Consider the following 22,331-nt stretch of genomic DNA (forward strand, 5'->3'; position numbering starts at 1 on the left):
CCGAACCGAGCGGAAGAGGTTGGGTGGTGCCAGGCCCTAGGATGCTGCTGCCTGGCAGGTCCTTAGGCCCTGCACACCACGCCGTCATCCCTCTCCACCCAGCGCATTTCTGCAGAAGCTCTGAATGACTGTTCTGAGGGGTGCCGCTGCCGCCAGGCAGGCAGGTTTCCTCTCCTAGCAGACCCCGAGAGGGAGGGGTGTGAGAAGGTTGACGGTCAGGGAGATGGGCACGCGGCTCCTGAATCCACCCCATCAGCAGGTGCAGCTACCTGGTTGATGCTGCCAGTAGCATATGCTTGTCTCTAAGATTAAGCCATGCATGTGTAAGTGCACGGCCAGTACAGTGAAACTGCGAATGGCTCATTAAATCAGTTATGGTTCCTTTGATTGCTCCATCTGTTACTTGGATAACTGTGGTAATTCTAGAGCTAATACATGCTAACGAGCACTAACCTCCTGGGATACGTGCATTTTTCAGACCAAGACCAATCCGGACTCGCCCGGCCTCTTTGGTGACTCTAGATAACCTCGGGCCGATCGCACGTCCCCGTGACGGCGACGATACATTTGAATGTCTGCCCTATCAACTTTCGATAGTACTTTCTGTGCCTACCATGGTGACCATGGGTAACGGAGAATCAGGGTTCGATTCCGGAGAGGGAGCCTGAGAAATGGCTACCACATCCATGGAAGGCAGCAGGTGCGCAAATTACCCACTCCCGACTCGGGAGGTAGTGACGAAAAATAACAGTACTGGACTCTTTCGAGGCCCTGTAATTAGAATGAGTACACTTTAAATCCTTTAAAGATGATCCATTGGAGGGCAAGTCTGGTGCCAGAAGCCACGGTAATTCCAGCTCCAGTAGCCTATATTAAAGTTGCTTCTGGTAAAAAACTCGTAGTTGAATCTTGGGTTCGAGATGGCACTCCGTGGCGAAGCGAAGTACCCCCTGTTCCAGCCCCAGCCTCTTGTCGCCCCCTTAATGCTCTTCATTGGGTGTCCTGGGGGTCCGAAGAGTTTACTTTGAAAAAATTAGACTGCTCATAGCAGGCCAGTCACCTGAATACTTCAGCTAGGAATAATGGAACAGGACTCCAGTTCTTTTTTGTTGGTTTTCGGAACTGGGCCATGATTAAGAGGGATGGACGGGGGCATTTGTATTGTGCCGCTAGAGGTGAAATTCTTGGACCGGCGCAAGACGAACCAAAGGGAAAGCATTTGCCTAGAATGTTTTTATTAATCAATAATGAAAGTCGGAGGTTCAAAGACGATCAGATACCGTCATAGTTCTGACCATAAACGATGCCGAGAAGGAGCTGAGGGCCTGCGAGGGGAACCCCGGCTGCTCTCAGTGGGAGGCATGCGGGATGGGGAGCCACCTGGCTCTTCCTTTCGGCAACTACTACCAGGGCAAGGGTGGGGTGGGCTACTCACCAGCCTGCTGGCATGGCTCGGGCTGCCTGGCGATGGATGGCTGACATGCAGGTGAGGCGACCCTCCCTCGTTGTCAGGTACCCTGTTAACCCCAGTCCGGGTGTCCAGGCTGAGGGGTTTGAAGTCTCATGCGGTCCCTCCTGGTTAATCCAAGAGGGACCGGCAGTGGGGGGCTGCCTGGTCCCATCGCACTTGGAGCCCCCTCGCCCGCAGTTAGGTGGGACTCCCAGGCCAAATGCCTGGTAAACTTTTTTTTCTCCCAACGGTGCATTCTGACTCCCAGAGGGGAAGCCTTAAACAGGGTGGCCGGGTCGTCTTGCCGCACGGATGGTGGAGGGAAATCCGTCGCCTTCCTCCCACTTCTCCTGTGCCCACAGGTAGGTGAACGTTTTCAAAAAGTTGCCTGTGACTCTTGGCGGTGGATCACTCGGCTCGCACGTCAATGAAGAACGCAGCTAGCTGCGAAAATTAGTATGAATTTCAGGACACATTGATCATCGACACTTCGAACGCACCTTGCGGGCCGGGTTCCTCCTGAGGATATGCCTGTCTGAGAGCCATCGCAGGGTTAGCTGTGCTTCCCTTCATCCCACCACAAGGTCAGACCGGGGCTTGAGCTCCGTCCGGCAGTCCCTGGGGTGCGGGAGCCCCCCGGTCCTGCAAGCCATCCGAGGGTCCAGTTGCTGGGAACGGGGGTCCATCGGGCCAGGGCAGACTCACCCGACCTGACTGGGTTCAGAAGAAGGGACCGGGCCTGGGGGCAGGGGGTTGTGGCTGGCTAACTCCCCTCCGCTGGCGGAGGGACGTTCTCTGCCCACCCCTTCAGAAGAAAAGATACACACAAGCAAACACATATATACACACATATGGTATACAGTGACACGTGGATCTGCACCCCCATCATTCATCTCCCCTCACACACAGATTGCAGAATGCTGCCATCAGCACTTTCTAAGTGGAGTTTCCTGTATCTGTATCTGTTATATAGATCCTTCCTAGCAGCTCAAGAGACGCAACTCATACCTAAATACCTCTCACTGCTTCCTGCTCCTCTGAGTATCCCGAGCATCAGTGAAGGCACGATGGCATCGAGGAGGGCTGAGAGAAGGAATCAGAGAAGGAATCCCACCCCTTCTACAGGTAATTCTGATGCATTCTCCTAGGATGAAGGCAATGTTTAATGTTATACAGTCTGGACAGGGAGCTGAAAACCCCGCTCTTTTATCTAGTAGCGTGACTGATGCAGTTTGTCCAGAGTAAATGAATTATAATCAGTGCACTGTCTGTGCAGGGCGAATGTAGGAATCAAACCTAATTGCAGCATACACAATGCAGCAGTAAAAGTTACTGCTATGTTGCACAGGTGAGAAGGAATAAAGCAGTGCAGAGTTGTATCTGCTATGACTGACCTGCTGCTGCGGTTGTGTCCGGCTCTGGTGCTCTCATTACGCTGCCTTGCACGATGCACCGATTCGCACTATGGTGCAGAGGTGGGTTTGTGCTGTATAGAGGATTTGTAGTGGAAGCAGACCCTTCCAGCGTGAAGTCCTATACTTAAACTCAGAAGGATCCCAGTCATTAGGACGTGTGCTGAGCCCGTCACACACATGCAATCCATAGGATTTGTAGTGGAATCAGACTCTTCCAGCGTGAAGTCCTATACTTAAACTCAGAAGGACCCCAGTCATTAGGACGTATGCTGAACCCGCCACACACATGCAATCCATAGGATTTGTAGTGGAAGCAGACCCTTCCAGCGTGAAGTCCTATACTTAAACTCAGAAGGACCCCAGTCATTAGGACGTGTGCTGAACCCGCCACACACATGCAATCCATAGGATTTGTAGTGGAAGCAGACCCTTCCAGCGTGAAGTCCTATACTTAAACTCAGAAGGACCCCAGTCATTAGGACGTATGCTGAACCCGCCACACACATGCAATCCATAGGATTTGTAGTGGAAGCAGACCCTTCCAGCGTGAAGTCCTATACTTAAACTCAGAAGGATCCCAGTCATTAGGACGCATGCTGAGCTCCGCAACACACATGCAATCTGTACATTGGTAGTTGACATTTTGTGCAGGTTAATAATTCTATATTTGATATTTTAACCCCTTCTCTGCTAGGCCTTCCTTACCCTGAGCTAAGCCTTTTTTTGGCTATTTGGGGATGTTTACGCTTAGGCCCCTGTAACTTTTTGACCACATAAGGTATCCACGCCAAATTTGCGTCCTATTTTTCCAACATCATTGGAATTCTAAAGGTACCCAGGGTTTGTGGATTCCACTGGAGAAGACCCAGAAATTAGCCAAAATACAGTGAAATTTTGTTTAGTTTTTGGGGAAAAATGGGGAAAAAGGGATAAAGATGAAAGCGTCTGTTTTTTTACCTGCAAATGGTATCAAAAAAGGGGTTGTAGTGCTGAAATCACCATTTTCCCAGCTTTCAGGAAAAGCTGACTTTTATCAGACAACCACATTTTTTTACACAGTTTTGGCATTTTTCTGAGACACAGCCTATTTTTGCTATTTTTGTGCTTTCAACCTCTTTCCAGTTAATGGTAGAAATGGGTATTAAAGCAATAATTGATCCTGGAAAGCTATACATTTTAGAAAGGTAGCCAAAATTATGAATTCAGCAACGGGTCATTTGTGTAGATGCTTCTAGGTTTCTTTATAGAATCTAACTGTTGAATATAGGAAAAATTGAAAATTAGAAGAAAAAAACAGCCATTTGTGTCAACGTTTTCACCTGTAACTTCTTCTAATTATAACAGCTGTTTGAAATCAATATACCGTTACATCCGCTGGACCTTTCTGATTGAGGGGTTATATAGGACTTGTAGGTTCACCAAGAACCCGACGAACCCAGAGCCAATAATTGAGCAGCTTCTTGCAACTTTTTTTATTATGTACCGGGTATATAGCAATTAATTTGGGAAAATATATACATGGAAAAATTGGTATGGAAGACACCTATGTATTTCTGAAATTGGATCAAAATATGGAGTTTAGAACCAGTAGATATTTGCACATTTCCAAAATTGTGAGTACTCACACTAGCATGAGAATTATAGGTCATTTTTCAAAATGCCTTCTTTTTTACACATTGTCTTTCATTTGGAAGGCAGAAATCCATCGAAGTTCAATAGCTAATAACAGTTGCTCTACAATTCTGTGTTACCCTACGTCTCTCAATAAAAACGGTACCTCAATTGTGTGGGTCAGCCTAGTGCTCGCGACAGGAAATGGCTCAAAACCACCGTAGACACACCACATTTTCACAGTGTAAACTGACCCTTTTTTTGCAAAGTGTCTAGCTGTAGATTTTGAACCCTAACTCTGCCAGCACCTAGGAAACCCTAGCAAACCCATACATTTTTTAAAACTAGACACCCAGAGGAATCCTGAATGGGGTGACTTGACTGGCTCTCACCATGTTTTGTTTCCCAGAATCCCTTGCAAACCTCAACATTTGTCAAAAAAACACATTTTCCTCACATTTCTGTGGTGGAACGTTCTGGAATCTGCGTGGATTCACAAAATTCCACCCACCCCAGATTCTCCAATGTCTTGCAAGAAAAACAGTACCTCACTTGTGTGGGTCGGCCTAGTGCCCGCAACAGGAAACGGCCCAAAACGCAACATGGACACACCACATTTTACAGTGTAAACTGACACTATTTTGCAAAGTGCCTAGCTGTAGATTTTGTACCCTAGCTCTGGCGGCACAGAGGGAAACCTAGCAAACCTATACATTTTTAAAAACTATATACCCAGGGGAATCCAGGATGGGGTGACTTGTCTGGCTCTCACCAGGATTTGTTCCCCAGAATCCCTTGCAAAGCTCAACATTTGTAAAAAAAAAACACACTTTCCTCACATTTCTGTGGTGGAAAGGTCTGGAATCTGCCTGGATCCACAAAATTCCAACCACCCTGCATTCCCCAAAGTCTTCTGAGAAAAACGGTACCTCATTTGTGTGGGTCGGCCTAGTGCCCATGACAGGAAATGGCCCAAAACACAACAGGGACACACCACATCTTCACAGTGAAAACTGGCCTTTTTTGCAAAGTGCTTAGCTGTAGATTTTGAACCCTAGCTCTGCCGGCACCTAGGGAAACCTAGCAAACCTATACATTTTTTAAAACAAGACACCCAGGGGAATCCTGGAATAGTTGACTTGTCTGGCCCTCACCAGGTTCTGTGACACAGAATCCCTTGCAAACCTCATAAATGTGTCCAAAAAAACACAATTTCCGCACATTTCTGTGGTGGAAAGTTCTGGAATCTGTGTGGATCCTCAAAAATCCACCCATCCCAAATTCCCCAAAGTCTTCAAATAAAAATGGTACCTCAAATGTGTGGGTGGGTTAAGTACATGCAACACACAAGGGCCCAAAACCTATTGAGGTGACATCAAAATTACCTATCACAAAACAACCTGGTTTTTCAAGGGGGGTCCCATTAGATTTTAAGCCCCGGGCTCAGCGGTCATATAGGGAAACCTACCAAACCCACACATTTCTGAAAACTAGACACCCGGGGGAGTCCAGAAAGGTATTGCTTGTGTGCATCCACCAACATTTCCCTACCCAGAATCCCCTGCAACCCTCAAATTTAGCTGAAAAACTCACTTTTTTTCTCAAATTTCTGTGTGGGAAAGTTCTGGAATCCGTGTTGATCCACAAATTTCCTACCACCCAGCGTTTTCCCAGGTCTCCCAATAAAAATGGTACCTCACTCGCATGGGTGGGTCAAGTACCCACGACAGGCAAGGACCCAAAACCTATTGAGGCGACATCAAAATTACCAATCACATTTGCATCGAGGGTCCCATGAGTTTATTGCCCTGGGCTCGGCGGCCATCTAGGGAAACCTACCAAACCCACACATTTCTTAAAACACCCAGGGGAGTTCAGTAAGGTATGGTTTGCATGGACCCCCCAACATTTCCCTACCCAGAATCCCCTGCAAACCTCAAATTTTGTTGAAAAATCAATTTTTTCTCACATATCTGTGTGGGAAAGTTGTAGGATCACCGAGCTGACACAAATTTCCTACCACCCAGTGTTCCCCAAGTTCTCTCGATAACAATGGTACCTCACTTGTGAGGGGAGGCATTGTTGCTGCAACAGGAAAGGGCCCAAATCGTACTGTGGAGACTTCAAAATTACCTACAGCAAAACTACCTGCTTATGGGGGGTACCTGGTTTTTTGGTATCGGGCTCACCGCCATATAAGGAAACCTACCAAACCCACACATTTCTGAAAACTAGATTCCCTGGGTAGTGCAATGAGGTATGGCATGCGTGGGTCCCCCAAAGGTTCCATATCCAGAATCCCCTGCAAACCTCAAATGTAGCTGAAATAAAACCCTTTTCCCACATATTTCCGGGTGGAATTACCATGCTGGCACACATGTCCTACCCCACAGTGTTTCACTTAGTCTCCCAAGTAAAATTATACCTCACTTGTGTGGGTGGGGCAAGGACCTGTGACTCACCGCACAGAAATTTTGAGGTTTGCAATGGATTCTAGGTAACAGAACCTGGGGAGAACCAGACAAGTCACCCCATCCTGGATTCCTCTGAGTGTCTAGTTTGCAAACATATAGGTTTGCCAAGTTTCCTTAGGTGCCGGCAGAGCTAGGGTTCAAAATCTACAGCTAGGCACTTTGCAAAAACAGAGCCCGATTTCACTGTGAAAATGTTGGGTGTCCACGTTGCGTTTTGGGCGTTTCCTGTCACAGGCACTAAGCCGACCCACACAAGTGAGGTACCATTTTTCTAGGAAGACTTTGGCAACGCTGGTGGGTGGAATTTTGTAGATCCACGCAAATTCCATAACTTTTCATCACAGAAATGTGAGGACAATTAGTTATTTTTTACACAGTTTGAGGTTTGCAAGGGATTCTGGGTAACAGAACCAAGTAAGAGCCACACAAGTCACCACATCCTGGATTCCCCTGGGTGTCTAGTTTTCAAAAATGTATAGGTTTGCTACGTTTCCTTGGGTACTAGCTGCGCTAGGACCTAAAATCCAGAGGTAGGCACATTTAGCAAAAAGTCTGTGCCTAGTGGGCTTTCTGCCGCCCTGGGGAGGGGGGAAATCGGGGGCTATTGCCGGTATGCCCCCAGGGGGGGTTAGAAGGATTAGCTATTTTGTTTGGGTGGGTGGGGGCATTGGGATGCCCATTCTGGGCAGCCCCCACCCCTACGTATAAAAAAAGCCAGCATAATTGCTGGTGCCACGGTGGCTCCCTGCCCTCCAGGGGGCAGATCAGGTGCTACTGCCCCCATCTGCCTCCTGGGTGGGACATAAATACAGTGGCATCTTTTTTGGTGGGGTGGGGGCATTGGCATTCCCATTCTGGTCAGCCCCCACCCCTGAATTGTGAAAAACATTTACCCCTCGTGCCTAGTGGGCTTTCTATCGACCCGACGGGCAGATAAGGGGCGGTTGCCCCCATCTGCCTCTCAGGGGGGCAGAAAGACTGTGGTAATTTTTGGGGGCTAGGGGCTGCCCAGAATGTGCATAGGAATGCCCCCATCCCCCAAAAAAACAAATTCCTCTGGCCTAGTGGGTTTTCTGCCCCCCCCCCCGGGTGGCAACTCAGGGCCTACTGTCCCTTTCTCGCTCCTAGCCCCACGAGCACTGAAACATTCAAACTGAAACCAAGTTTCAGTTTTGATTTCAATCTAATGAGACAGCGCGCCATGCGCGCCTCGTCATTAGACTGGAAACCTGTGAAGGGCCCAGTGAGGTTGAGGAAGCTCTTCCCCAACTCCCGAGGTGCAAAAAAAATGTTGGAAATCCCTCAGCTATTTTCAGCAGAGGGATTTCGTCCCCCTGTCCTCATGACGGAATGGTTCCATCAAGAGCACAGGAGCAGTGGTGCTCATGAGGGAACCATTTCGTCATGAGCACCTGAAGGGGTTAATACAAATCCACTGACAATCAGTGATTAGTCTTGACGCACAATGAGACAGCAACTCATTCTTGGCACACACTGACCGTCGGTGAATATTGGCACTCAGAGGAAACGGCCAGCATTGGTGCACACTTTGAGGGCCTGGTTTACACTGGCATAAACTGAGTGACGATGGCCAGTATTGGCGCACACTGAGAGGCGATGGTCAGCATTAACGCACACTGAGAGGTCATGGTGTACAGCGGCATAAGCTGAGTGATGATGGCCAGGATTGACACACACAGAGGCGATGGTCAGCATTAACGCACACTGAGAGGCGATGGTCAGCATTAACGCACACTGAGAGGGCGTGGTGTACAGCGGCATAAACTGAGTGATGATGGCCAGGATTGGCACACACTGAGAGGCGATACTCAGGAGTGGTTCCCAGACATGCACACCGGCACAGATTGTCCAGCTTTGAGAAACACCAAATCTCTCTGGTCAGCCTTGACAAGAACTGAGTGTCTGTGGTAACATTTCACACACATTGACAGACTTATATAGACTGTAAGTGGCAGCTAGATAAGCATCATGCAGTGCAGACAATACAGACCTGGTACATACAGGAAGTTTCAGTCCAGATGTGGCGCGCACTGAGGGTCACTAGCCAGTCTCTGCAGCCACACAGAGTCACTGACATGTCTTGCATCAAACTGAGACTTACTTCCAGCCTTGGCACACACACTGAGGGTCACTCTCCTTTCCTCACTGATTCTTGGCTGGAGCCAGAACACGCTGATCAGTCTTGGTGCACACTCAGATTCATTGTTTAATCTTGCATATCCTGAGAGCCACTGGTCGATCTTGGCAAAGAAGTAGAGCCACTTACCATCTTGGCATACACTGAAACTCAGTGACCAGTCTTGGAAGACACAGAGACTCAGTGACTAGTCTTGGAAGACACAGAGACTCAGTGACTAGTCTTAAATCACACTGAGACTCAGTGACCAGTCTTTGCACACACTGAGACTCAGTGACTAGTCTTGGCAGTTGGCACACACCGAGACTCAGTAACCAGTCTTGGCACACATCGAGACACATTGACTAGTCTTGGCACACAGAGAGACTCAGTGACCAGTCTTCGCACAAACAAAGACCCAGTGACCAGTCTTGGTACACACTAAGACTCAGTGACCAGTCTTGGCACACACTGATTGTCTTTGGAGTGACTTGGCACACATTAACTGAGGATATTACAGGCTGTTCTGTGATATTGTACTCCAGCTACAGGCAGGCGATCCACTCCCACATTTAAAGTTAAACACCGGATTCTGTGATTTCTTCTCCAGGTGGTGAGGAGATCCCTCGTCTAAGGAGACAGGCGATAACACTGGGAGTGATGATTGCCGTCAACGTATTCATAAACATCGTGCTCTACCGGCTGGGTAAGATGTGTGGAGTTGACTTTCAGACACCCTAAGAGCCCCTGTGGCAAATGAAAGGGCCTCTCTGCCTCAGACATGATTAGAAAAACTACAGATAAAAAGAAATAGAGGCTCCTGAATCTACATTGTAATCACAGAATTACAGTGAGGAGGTGGTCGTCGGCCACAGCAGTAATGTCTGATTCAAAGATTTGTCTTAAACATTGTTTAATATGTACATTCTGCTGGATGATGAAGATGGAGATGGAGATGATGCTGATGATGATGATAATTAAGTGTTCCAAGTGCGGAGAGTTAGTAATGGACAATGATGATGATGATGATGATAATGATGATGGTGATGGTGATGATGATGATGATGATGATGATGATATTGATGGTGATTTTGATGATGATGATGATGATGATGTTGATGTTGATGGTGATGATGATGATGGTGATTATGATGAGGATGATGATGATGATGGAGAAGATATTGATGGTGATTATGATGATAATGATGGAGATGATGTTGATGGTGAAGATAATGATGGTGATGATGATGATGATGATGGAGATGATATTGAGGGTGATTATGATGATGATGATGATGATGATGGAGATGATGTTGATGATGCTGATGGGGATTATGATGATGATGATGATGATGGAGATGATATTGAAGAGGATTATGATGATGATGATGCTGATGATGGAGATGATATTGATGGTGATGATGATGATGATGATGATGATGATGATGATGATGGAGTTGGTATTGATGGTGATTATGATGATGATGATGATGATGATGATGATGATGGTGATATTGATGATAGTGATGATGATGATGATGATGATGATGGAGATGATATTGATGGTGATTATGATGATGATGATGATGATGTTGATGTTGATGATGTTGATGTTGATGGTGATGATGATGATGGTGATTATGATAATGATGATGATGATGAGGATGATGATGATGGAGAAGATATTGATGGTGATTATGATGATAATGATGGAGATGATGTTGATGGTGATGATGATGATGGTGATTATGATGATGATGATGATGCTGATGGAGATGATATTGAGGGTGATTATGATGATGATGATGATGGTGATGTAGATGATGTTGATGATGATGATGATGGGGATTATGATGATGATGGAGATGATATTGAAGGTGATTATGATGATGGTTTATTATTATTATTATTAAGTGTTTTGATTGTTAAGAGTGATATAAGGCTCCTGAAGAGGGCGCCCCGGTTAGTGATGGCTGGTAATGCCTTAGAAAGTGTTACTGTGAGGAGCTGTCGCTGATGAAAGTGAAAGTGCTGTAAATACTGTGAGAAGTTTTCCTGGCATATGATGTCCCCTATTCTAGTGGGCACCGTGCACCACTCCAAACGACCCTTATTGGTGGTAGGTTTAGAGAACCTTTATAGAAAGCTATCCTGGTGGTAGCTTTGGAGAGCAGCCTTCAGGCTAAGTCTTGAAGGAATGTAAAGCAGCTCGTTTTAAAAGTCTATAATCTCTTGAATGATCAAATGAAAGCAGAACCACACCAGTTATATATAAAAAAATATGTATTTATTCTAAGCACACCCCTCTAGTCTCTTTATGAGGATAGAGGCAAAAGTACAATACAAGAACTTAAATACCACAAAGTAAATTGCACAGTATACATTTTGCCCTAGGGGCCTCACAAACCATATACTAAGAAAGTGCTATAAAAACCACGTAGAGCATAGAGATGCAGAGTGAAGGGTCTGGCAATGAATAAGAAAGACTCAGTATTAATAGTGCATTGAAGGTAAACATGTCTAACCCCTGCCACAGCACTACTGGAGGGAGGAAAGGGCTGGAGCACTTCCTGTTTATTGTCAGTGAAGTAAATTAGGGCTCTGCAGTTGGGGCAGGAAAATAAATTCAACCCTTCCTTCCTCAGTTAATCTCTCCTGTTTATATATGCTTTCTCTCTCCCTCCCTCTCTCTCCCTCCCTCTCTCTCCCTCTCTCTCTCTCTCCCTTCTCTCTCTCCCTCTCTCTCGCTCTCCCTTCTCCCCCTTTTCTCTCTCTCTCTCCCTTCTCCCTCTCTCTCTCTCTCTCTCTCTCTCTCTCTCTCTCTCTCCCTCTCCTCTCTCCCTCTCCCCCTCTCTCTCTCTCTCCCTCTCTCTCCCTCCCTCCCTCTCTTTCTCTCTCCCCTCCTCTCTCTCCCTCTTCCTCTCTCTCTCTCTCTCCCTCTCTCTCTCTCTCCCTCTCTCTCTCCCTCTCTCTCTCCCTCTCTCTCTCCCTCTCTCTTCTCTCTCCCTCTCTCTCTCCCTCTCTCTCTCTCTCCCTCTCTCTCTCTCTCCCTGTCTCTCCCTCTCTCTCTTCTCTCTCCCTCTCTCTCTCTCCCCCTCTCCCTCTCTCTCTCTCTCTCCCTCTCTCTCTCTCCCCCCCTCTCTCTCTCTCTCTCTCTCTTCCTCTCACTCCCTCTCTCTCCCTCTCCCCTCTCTCCCTTTCTCTCACTCCCTCTCTCTCCCTCTCCCCTCTCTCCCTTTCTCTCTCTCGCTCCTTCTCCCTCTCTCTCTCCTTCTCCGCTCCCCTCTTTTCTCACCCCTCTCTCTCTCTCTCTCGCTCTCTCTCTCCCTCTCCCCTCTCTCTCTCCCCCTCTCTCTTGCCCCCCCCCCGCAGTGGAGAGAGCAGTCTTCTACAGCCCCAGGGTGCAGAGCTGTGCTGGTCTCCAAGACGAGGCTGGAGGTGGTCAAGGGTCTTCCCAGAATCCTCAGCGCTCTCTTCTGAAAACCTCTCTCTGCCTCCATCCAGGTAAACACCCTTTCATCTCTTGTTTCTGCATGTTGTGGTTCATGCCATGTTCATGTGTGTTGGGGTTCAGCCATGTTGGTGACGTCACTCTGGGACAGTAGATGCTGAAAGTGAGGGCGGGGGCTGATGACGCAGGGATGACGCAGTCTGAGGTAGAAGTGGTAAATGCAGGCTTCTTACTACTACCGAGGGCAGCTCCATGGACATATCTGCCTCACACCAGTGGTGTAGCAAGGATGCCAAGAGCTCTGAAGCAGCTACAATTGCAGAGCAGAGGACCCTCACAGCCCTGGGCCCCTCACAGCTCTGGACCCCAGTGTCACTGCACCTGCTGCACGCTCTTTAGGTACGCCCCTGCCTCACACCTATCCCAGCTCAGACTCTCACATGTAAATATGTTCCTAACATGTCATGTTGTATGTCCTGGTCTGTTCAGCCCTCACAGTCCTTCCTCCCTGGTCTGTGGTACCTCCAGCACTGCTGATGCTCTTGTGTTATTGTGGACAGCACTTCTATCCACAGCTGTGCAGAGACACAAACACACAGAGGGTTGTGTGTCAGTGCCATTGACAGAAATAACGCCTGGTTTTAATATAGTGTCTAAAATATCATTTACAAAAAGTGAATCTCTTTGAGTGTAGATTCTCTGACTCTCATGTGTGATTCTTAAGACACAATATCTTTGTCAGACAATATTTATTCCACAATATTCTGCTCCCAGACCCACAAGAGGAGTCACTCTCAGATCACAACAAACATTTCAACACTTTGTTGCATGAACCACTTCATCAGTTGATCCGGACTCCTCTCGTTATCTCTTTCTTTTCCTCTCCGACACTCATTCTCTCTCGCTTCTACTGTCTCTCTTCTTTTTTCCTTTATCTATTTCACTCTCTTTCTCTATTACTGTTTCGCTCCCTTTATTATTTCTTTCTCTGCTTATCTCCCTCCCCCTCTCTCTCTGTCTCTCTGCACCTCCCTCTCCCTCCCTCTCTCTGTCTCTCTGTATCTGTCTCTCCCTCCTCCCCTCTTTTACCTCTTTGCACCTGTCTCTCCCTCATCCCTTCCTCCCTCTCTTTGTACCTGTCTCTCCCTCCCCCTTTCTCTGTCTCCCCCCCTAATCTCTGTCTCTTTGTACCTGTCTCTCCCTCCTCTGTACCAGTTTCCCAGTACAACCTTCATGACAGACAAGGATGTCTCCCTGGACAGAGCTGCCCCAGGGTGAGGAATGAGCCTGGAACAGAAGATTCCTCTCCAGGGAGAGATTTACAGCCTCATCTGAGAGAGACTCTGTGTCTCCACAAAGGTGAGAGAAATGTACATTTTAACTTTCTACACACACATTTGTTTTTGAATAAATATACATGTTGTTCTGGATATTTACATGTTAAATACAAGACTGGATCAGAACACTATTTGTTTTGAATGTACTTTTTGCAGGTCACTGCTTTTCATACATTGAAACCACCTGTGCTCTTGGACAGCACTGAACACACACTCTGCATATACTTCGGGTTTACCATTGCTTGCGCTTTTTGTAAACACTGACATCCATCAGATGGACACAGGATAAACAAAATTAGAATAGAAGTAATATGGTAATTATAAGTCACTAGGTAAACTATGGAACGTACTATCACACTATAGTTAGGGTTGTCTGGCAAGCGAGCTAGAAGGAGTGTGGATGGAGGTGCGCTACTTACAATATTTTGAAAGAGTTTGATTATTTAAAATTGAAAGATATAACGATAACTTTGTAATTTCTAATTGTGCAATTTGATTCATTTTTATAGGAAAATAAAGATTCCCTAACTATAACTAAGCTTTAATGTTTTTTTGTTTTTTCTTTCAATTTCAATGATATTTTAACATTTTTAATAAAATGGGTTTCAAATCATAGAGAACAATCTCATCGAGAGGAGTGTTCTTATGTAAAGGGTTGTATCATACAGAGAAGAACTGTTACACAATGTAGTGTTATAGAGTGGAGTATCGTAGAGTGTAATACAGTAGAGTAGAGTGGGATAGCGTACAATGAATTAAAGTATGATAGAGTGGAGTGGTGCCTCGTACAGTTGAGTGGCTCGTATATACCAGTTCAGTGGCGTAGCGTATAGTCATATATTTTAGTGTCTTGTCATATAGTACAGTGGACTAGTGTGTCGTAAAGCGTTGGAAAGTCTCGTGGAGTGTTGTACAGTGGAATGTTGTGGGATAGAGTTGAGTATAGATAGGCTGTGGGGTTTTAGGTTTAAACCTATAATAACTGATAAAACCCCACTGAAAGAAAAATAGCCCTCACCGGTGAAAACATATAAACACTGAAAAAACACCTGCACAACCACAAACTAAATGCCATTCAACGAAAGGAAAAAGAAAGTGAAATAGTAATTTTGTTCTTACTGAAGGGGTCAATAAAATGTAACTTTGTTATACAAGCTAGCAGTAAAAAAGACTGGCTAACATTATTCTGCTTGAGTTGTGTTCTTTAGGGATGCCACTAAAATATTGTTTCTCCTTCCTTTTACTTTTTTCAGTTTTATGCACTTTGGTCTAAAGATGCCGGGTTTAGGTTCATGTTTTAGATCTAGTTTAATTATTTTATAAACTGTAGAGAATCAGGACATATCAAACTCATATTTGATATTTTGGCTGCATTTGATTCTTTCACTGATAGGTAAAATGGCTAGTTTCATAAAAATCTTTCCTAATATGTGTCATCACATTTACCCACAGAGAATGGGTAAAAAACCTTAATACATCAGACCCTCGTTTCTAATGGGTCAGCATTGATAGTAGGTGAATTGCCAACACCTCAGGCTTTAAACATTAAATCCAAGGTATAGTGACAACTATATATATCACCAAGCATCTGGGATAGTGGTGAAAAAGTGACACCAGACTTTTGGAAAACATGGAACGCAGTGTCACTTGTTATGCTCTGCAAAAAAGGTTCTTTCCAAGTTCAACAAAGATTGGAGTGATATTGTTTGTATTTGCAGTGATTCAGCTATGTATATAAAACATTTGTGTGATGACCTGTCAAAATTGATACCCGAGCTGAAGTGATTCCCTTTAGGAGTTCCTTGCCACTTGTTAGATGGTATGCTGAAAGCATCCTTACAATCTTCAGAGTTAATGAGGGATTCTATTGACTTTTTAGTCCATTCTGGTGCACTGTTTTCTTATGCCCAGGAACTAAAACGCAAATATTTATCATTTTGTGCTTTATGTGGCATCAAAGAAAGGGTCATCCCAACTGTGTCCCTTAGCTGACGGTTCTCAGCCCAAGGGGCTATGAATGCTGAGAGGGCCTTTTCACAGAAGTTTACATGGGAAGGAAAGCGTGAGCGCACATGACCAAAGACTCACTGAAGAAGTATTGTATGGTGTACTACAATAAGATTAATTTGCAAAAATCTCTTTGGCCCTCATATACACTACACGTACACTGTCTATATACCATGTTCTTTCAGAGCAGAAAGCAAGCAATGATAAAAACAAAAAATGTTCCATAAACACCGGAAAAACACTTTTTCTGTTGTTTTTAGTGGCGTGAAAATGTGTAACCACTGAAAACAACAGTTTTTTAAGATATTGAAAACACTGAATAAACCCCACCAGAATTTACCAAAAATAGAAACTGAAAACAGGAGAGTTGCAAATTCAGTGTTTCTAGCATACAGTGGAGTAGTATACTCTGGAATCGCATATAGTTGAGTAGCATACAGTGGAATGGCATGTAGTGGTGTAGACCGGTGGAGCGTACAGTAGAATGGGGTAGAGCGGAATACCATACAGTAGAGTGGTGTATTGTGGTGTTGCACACACTGAAATAGGCTAGAGAGGTGTGGTGTACAGTGGAGTCGTGTAGAGAGTAATAGTGTAGAGTGGACTACAGTGGAGTGTTGTGGAGTGAAATAGCATGGAGTGGAGTACCATACAGTACCACACAGTGGATTTGTATACAGTGCCATAGCGTACAGTGTAGAGTGGACTGGAGTACAGTGGAATAGTGTACAGTGGAGTGCCGTAGACTGGAGTGTCATATAGTGCAGTGTGGTACAGTGGTGTGGTGTACAGTGGAGTTACATACAGTGTAATAGGGTTAGAGTGGAGTGGCGTAGCGTTCAATTTCGTACAGTGTAACAGTGTGGAGTGTAATAGCGTACACAGAAGTGGCATACAGTGCAGTGGCGTGGACTGGGGTGGCGTAGAGTGGAGTGGAGTAGAGCGAATAGTATACAGTGGAGTGGTGTATAATGCAATAGTGTATAATGGAGTGGCATACACTAGAGTGGTGTAGAGTGGAGTATGGTACAGTGGCGTATCATGCAGTAGAATAGCATACAGTGTTGTGGTATACAGTGGTGTGGAGTAGAGAGGAATAGCGTACAAAGCAGTAGCTTACAGTGGAGTGGTGTATAGTGGAGACACGAAGCCTGTGTCGGTGGAAAGTGGAGAGTGGTAGAGTGGAATACTGTATAGTAGAGTGGTGTAGAGTTGAGTTGCATACAGTCTATTAGCGTAGACTGGAGTGTGGAGCGTGTACTCGTGTACAGTGGCATACTGTAGAGTAGAGTAGAGTGGAATAGCATCAAATGTATTAGCATAGAGTGAAGTGGGGCACAGTGGAGTGGCGTAGACTGGAGTGGCACACAGTGGATTACCATACAATTGAGTGACATACAGTCGAAAGACATCCAATGGGATAGCATATAATCTAGCGACATAGAGGAGTGGCGTACAGTGGAGAGGCATACTGTGGATGATCGTACAGAGTGTAGCAGATTAAAGTGGAGTATAGGTGACCCTGTAAAAAAGACATACACTAAACAAAAGAACACTCAACATAAAGCACACACTCTAGCGCAGCCGCGTTCGGGGGAGCAAGCTGATTCCTGTTGCTGTGAGTATACACTGCTAAAAGGAAGGCAACGTTTTGGAAGGTTCTAAACTTTAAGTACCAATAATGGCTGTACTGTACATTACTTACAGGATTTGGGCTAGAGCATCAACCACCAGCGTTCAGAGGCTCATGAGGCATTGTCCTGAAAATTCTTAAGTATGCCTTCATCATTTACATTACTAACCATTGTCTCTCCACATTTAGAGCTAAGTCCTAGAGGCACATAGGGTCTATAACCTCTAGAGTGTGTGCTTTAAGTTGAGTGTTCGTTTGTTTAGTGTATGTCTTTTTTACAGGGTCACCTATACAAGTAGAATGACAGGAACTGTCAATTGACCCCCACTGTATATTTATATACAATTATTTTTTACAGGTCACTGTACCACGTATAACTATAAGGAGTGGAGTACTACATTGCAGTCCTTCTTCTCTTTGTTTTTTCCTTTTTCCTATACAGGTTTTTTGCATATTGGCAGACAACTTTATTGAGATCTGTAGGCCCATTATAGTTCTACTTCTCCACTCTATGTAAATACACTATTTTTTACCTAGAAAAACGTGAGTAAGTTGGGGTGTGGTGCACCCCGTCCTGAAGAAGGAGTTGATCTCCGAAACATGTCGACACACCCAAGAGGTGATGTGCTTAATATCACTTAAAAACACCTCGTCCTGCACCCTTTTTAATAGTACCAGCTCGGGGGCTCATTAAAATTATTTTTGACATACCCTATGAGCCAGGCATCTTTTTAAACTTTCACTCACTTGTGTCACTCCACCACATACTCACTAACCCTCACACGCACCACGCATAGTCTTCTTTATCAGTGCTCCCACGTAGTCGTCGGTCGTAGCACGCCGCATCCCGTAGAGGGGTGCGAAGACCCCAATGATGAAGCATGACACCAAGGGTCCTTTTGGTGTGTGAGGGGTATTTTAAAAACACTTTGTGCTCCTCACCACAGTAGGGAGCACTACTGATCTGGTGGATTCTTGTTGTTTATTTACATTGCCCGGGAGAAGGAATCCACCATCCAAACTTCTCTCTCTCCCTCCTTTTGTTAATTATAATACATGTAAATAATACCACTGATGTCATTAATAATGAGATCATTTACTCATTCTCACACTGTGCTCCAGGCTTTCAAAAGGCAGGGGTCATTAAAAGCAGAACTGAAGGGGTTCATTTTGTCATCAAAATTATGGTTGATGTTCTAGAAGGCTAAAACGTGGTCATAAATACCTTCCTCGTCCATTTCAATAAAACCTTCTGACACCTAGACACAAGCAGCAGCCGGCCAGTTCTCTCCCTCATGATCAGTTGCAGATTTACCACCGTGTTCTATTGAGCAACTAGAGTGCTAACATTCTGTAAAAACACACACAAAAGGACAGTGGACCAAGAAAAGCAACCAGTCAGGCACCAATCCAATACAATCACCAATTAAACGTTTTCAAATGCAAAAGTCAGTTCTTATGTGCAGAATCTCCAAAAGTGCCCCCTGTGCAAGAGCACTACCCTGTCCCTAGGGGCAACCAAAGTAAAAACGAAATTAGAGATGCACCACTTTGTAGCAATATTCAAAATAGTCCTTTGAAAAATTATTCTCTAAGGATCCATAAAGTCATTGTACACTGATCAAGTTTTTTTTTTCCTTTATTTAGTTCTTTCTTTAAAAGACAGACAGCCAACGCGTTTCGTCCTAAAAAAAAGGGCTTCTTCAGGGCAATGTAGGAATTATGTAGAAGATTTTGGCCTAATAACCCGGGCAAAATGTTATATTGCGACTGGGGTGGAATTCTGACCCTTGCGTTCCGCTCATCCGTCTGAGCCGGTGCGTAGTCCAATCAAAGAGACAAGTGCTAAAAGGATAGATATATTCTTCTATTTTCTTGAGATCACTAAGTCATTTTGTAGCCAGGAGTGTGGCTTGTGTGGTATGATAGCCACAGCAATTCAGTACCGCAATGCAATTCTTATCCCCTCAGCCATATTGGAAGTGTGGCCAATGGCTTTGTTATAGTGTGGCTGTAGCCAATGGCTTTGTTATCGGTCCCTGCTGGGCGGCAGGGGAACGCCCTTTACGATGTGGCGTCGTACTATCCGTCAGAAGAAAACAACTCGCGCTGAGCACTGGAAGTCCGTCAGTGGAGTTCAGGCTGAAGATGCCTGTGCTTATTTAATGAGCCCACAGAGTTGGCGTTCAATTAATTCAGACCGCGAAAGTCAGTCCATGAGAGGAGGGGCGGGCAGAAGCTCCATCAGAAGATTGAGCTTGCCACTAGAAGTGGGCGCAACTCGAGTAAATCAGTGTAGAGTAATGATATGGAATTACTGTAGAATTCAGCGAGATTACGATTGAATTAAGCGGTGTTGGAAATGGGATCCCTGGCTGGCCAGGGCTTTCGCCAAAGTCAGTCAGAGACCACCACTCCCAAGTCAGGGCAAGGGAGTTACACGCCAAGATAACCCCTGCTCACCCTCTAGGTAACGTGGCGCGAGCAGCAAGGCTAAACTTGGAGGCGATGTAAGTTAAGTATTTGCGCACGCACCCCAGCAACAACACCCAAAGGCCCACCACTAAGGAAACTCCACACAAGGTTATATAAAAATAGCCTTTGTATTATAATAAACATACATTAGACAAGACACACGTATTGTTACACTGTGCCAACAGGCACGGGCGGAATTTACAAGGGATATTGTACAGGACAGGGCCACCTGGACCACTGTCAGGGGTATGCACTTTTAGAAGTAACACTTTTAGAAATAGTACTTTAGAAGGTATAATCACTGTAGCACACAATATAAAAATAGAGCACGCAACCAGTAATCACTGGTAACCAGGACCTCACTAGCACCACCTGCGCTAGGGGGACAACAACCACCTAAGTATTACAATACCTGTAGGGGTGTAAGAACATAACACATGATGCAATGCATAACATTCAGTCAGAGGTGTAAGGGAGGAAAACACATGATGCATCAACAATACATTCAGAGGTGCAGAAAATGAACAATTGCCAAACTCACAAAAGTCACCACCTGTGACTGTCCCTAGGCCAACTGGCCTCATTAGGGCTAGGACGCCCTGTGTCCCAAAGTCAGGGGGCCTAAACGTGGCAGTTGCCCACAAAGTGCTGGGCAACTGGTGCAGGAAAGTTAGGGCAACGTTGGAGCCTCGTGGGCTCAAGAACCACCTGTGAGCCTCCCAGGCTCTACTCTCCAGAACAACTGTGCCCCTGAGCCTCTCTAGGCTCGCAAAACAATTATGCTGGCACTATAGAGCTTCAGCGCTCTAAAACAATGAAAATGCCCCAGAGCCTCTCAGGGCTCTACATTAATGAACTGGCACTCGAGCCTCTCTCAGGGCTCTCTAACAAATGTGGGCGATGAGCTTCTCGAGCCTCCTCTGGGCTCGCAAAACTACTGGGGGCGTGGAGCCTCTCGGGGCTCAAAAACGGGAATGCCCTGAGCCTCTCAGGCTCGTAGATACAAATCGCCCTCAGGAGCCTCGGGGCTCCAAACAAGAAGGCGGCTTTCTGGGCCGGTGGGGCCCCTCACGGGGGACCCTCGAACACGTGGGGCCTTCGTTTGGAGTCCCCCCCTCTGGGGGACTCGAGAAGCCGGGAATGCCCCCTTGAAGCCCTCGTGGCTTCACTCTAGAAATGAGCGCGAGGTCACGCTACCGGGAAGGGGGGGCGGACAGCGACAATGTGTCCCGGCACCCCTCCCTGTCCTCTTCGTCACTCACCGGCTGTCTGGGGCTGCGGCCGCTCCTCTTCTCTCGTCCCGGGGCTCTCCCTTCGATCGGGAGCCTCGGGCAGGACACGCCGGCTGCTTCTCTTCTTGCTGCTCGGCTGCGGGGGCGGGACTTCCAGGTCACCCTCCCTCGGGCCGCGCAGCGATTGGCCGGGCACACGAGCACTTCCGGGTCGCCGCAGGCAGCGCGGCGGCTCGCTTCAGACAGGCAGGCGGGGTCCCATTATCCGAGGAGTGGGCTCCCTCGTGATAAATTAAAATCCCAAGACGGGGCAATGCCGGGTGGGCACCGACCTCCAAAAGGGCAATAATCCGAGGTGGGCACTTGGACATCAAACGGTGGACACCACCAAATCAGCAGCTGCCGGGTGGGCACCGGCTGGGCTCTCAAAGCGCTAACAGCGCTAACAACGAAGGCAAGGCGCTCCCAAGCGCCACAGGACAAGATACAGCGCTCTCAGCGCTAGGAGCCAAATAAAGCGCTCTCAAGCGCTAGCCAAGGGATTCCAGCGCTCCCCGGCGCTGAAGGGCAGAGAGCAGCGCTCTCAGTGCTGTAGGCACAGCACAAGCTCCAGCAGGGGCTGGAGGCAGACAGGGGGCAAGGCTGGGCCAGAGCCAGCACACTGGGTCTCCAGGCAGGGAGACAGTCCAAGTGGCGGTCCTCCTGGCACCAGCAGCAGCAACAGCCCCCTCTGGCAGGATCAGAAGAGAGAACACCTCTGTGGGGACACAGCCCCATTTTTATACACCACATTCCTTTGTCTCAGGGTGCAGGGTGGGGGCAGAACCAGTCGCAGCTGGTCTTGGAGCACCCTTGATGGCCCAACCACCCCTTTCATTCACTGGGGAGGCTAGGGTCGTTACATACACCACAGGGGGGCGGAGCCAGCATTGTGTGGGGAAAAACCCAGCCCATCCAGGAGACAGGTACACTCCTCCCACACATCACTCAAGCTAATCTCACACTCACCACCGGGCAGACCCATCCAGACTTCCTGGAGCCTGGCATGGCAGCCAGCTCCAGCCAATCACGCTCCAGCACCCTCACTGCACACACACATCAATGTCCAG

At 46.7% G+C, this 22,331-nt stretch overlaps 1 non-coding gene and 2 pseudogenes across 1 annotated transcript; all 3 read left to right on the forward strand.

Annotated features, from left to right (window-relative positions):
* The first annotated feature begins 266 nt into the window (after positions 1–266).
* LOC144771365 (18S ribosomal RNA) lies at positions 267–1,375 on the forward strand (annotated as a pseudogene).
* Positions 1,376–1,842: 467 nt separating this feature from the next.
* Positions 1,843–1,995, forward strand: LOC144771147 (5.8S ribosomal RNA). The gene has a single exon (XR_013599148.1). It is a non-coding gene; the product is annotated as a 5.8S ribosomal RNA (ribosomal RNA).
* A 522-nt stretch (positions 1,996–2,517) lies between these two features.
* The window catches only part of LOC144767892 (E3 ubiquitin-protein ligase TRIM38-like), an 88,305-nt pseudogene continuing 68,491 nt past the window's right edge, over positions 2,518–22,331 (forward strand).

The sequence above is a fragment of the Lissotriton helveticus genome, chromosome 7 (assembly GCF_964261635.1).
Source record: "Lissotriton helveticus chromosome 7, aLisHel1.1, whole genome shotgun sequence".
NCBI lineage: Eukaryota > Metazoa > Chordata > Amphibia > Caudata > Salamandridae > Lissotriton > Lissotriton helveticus.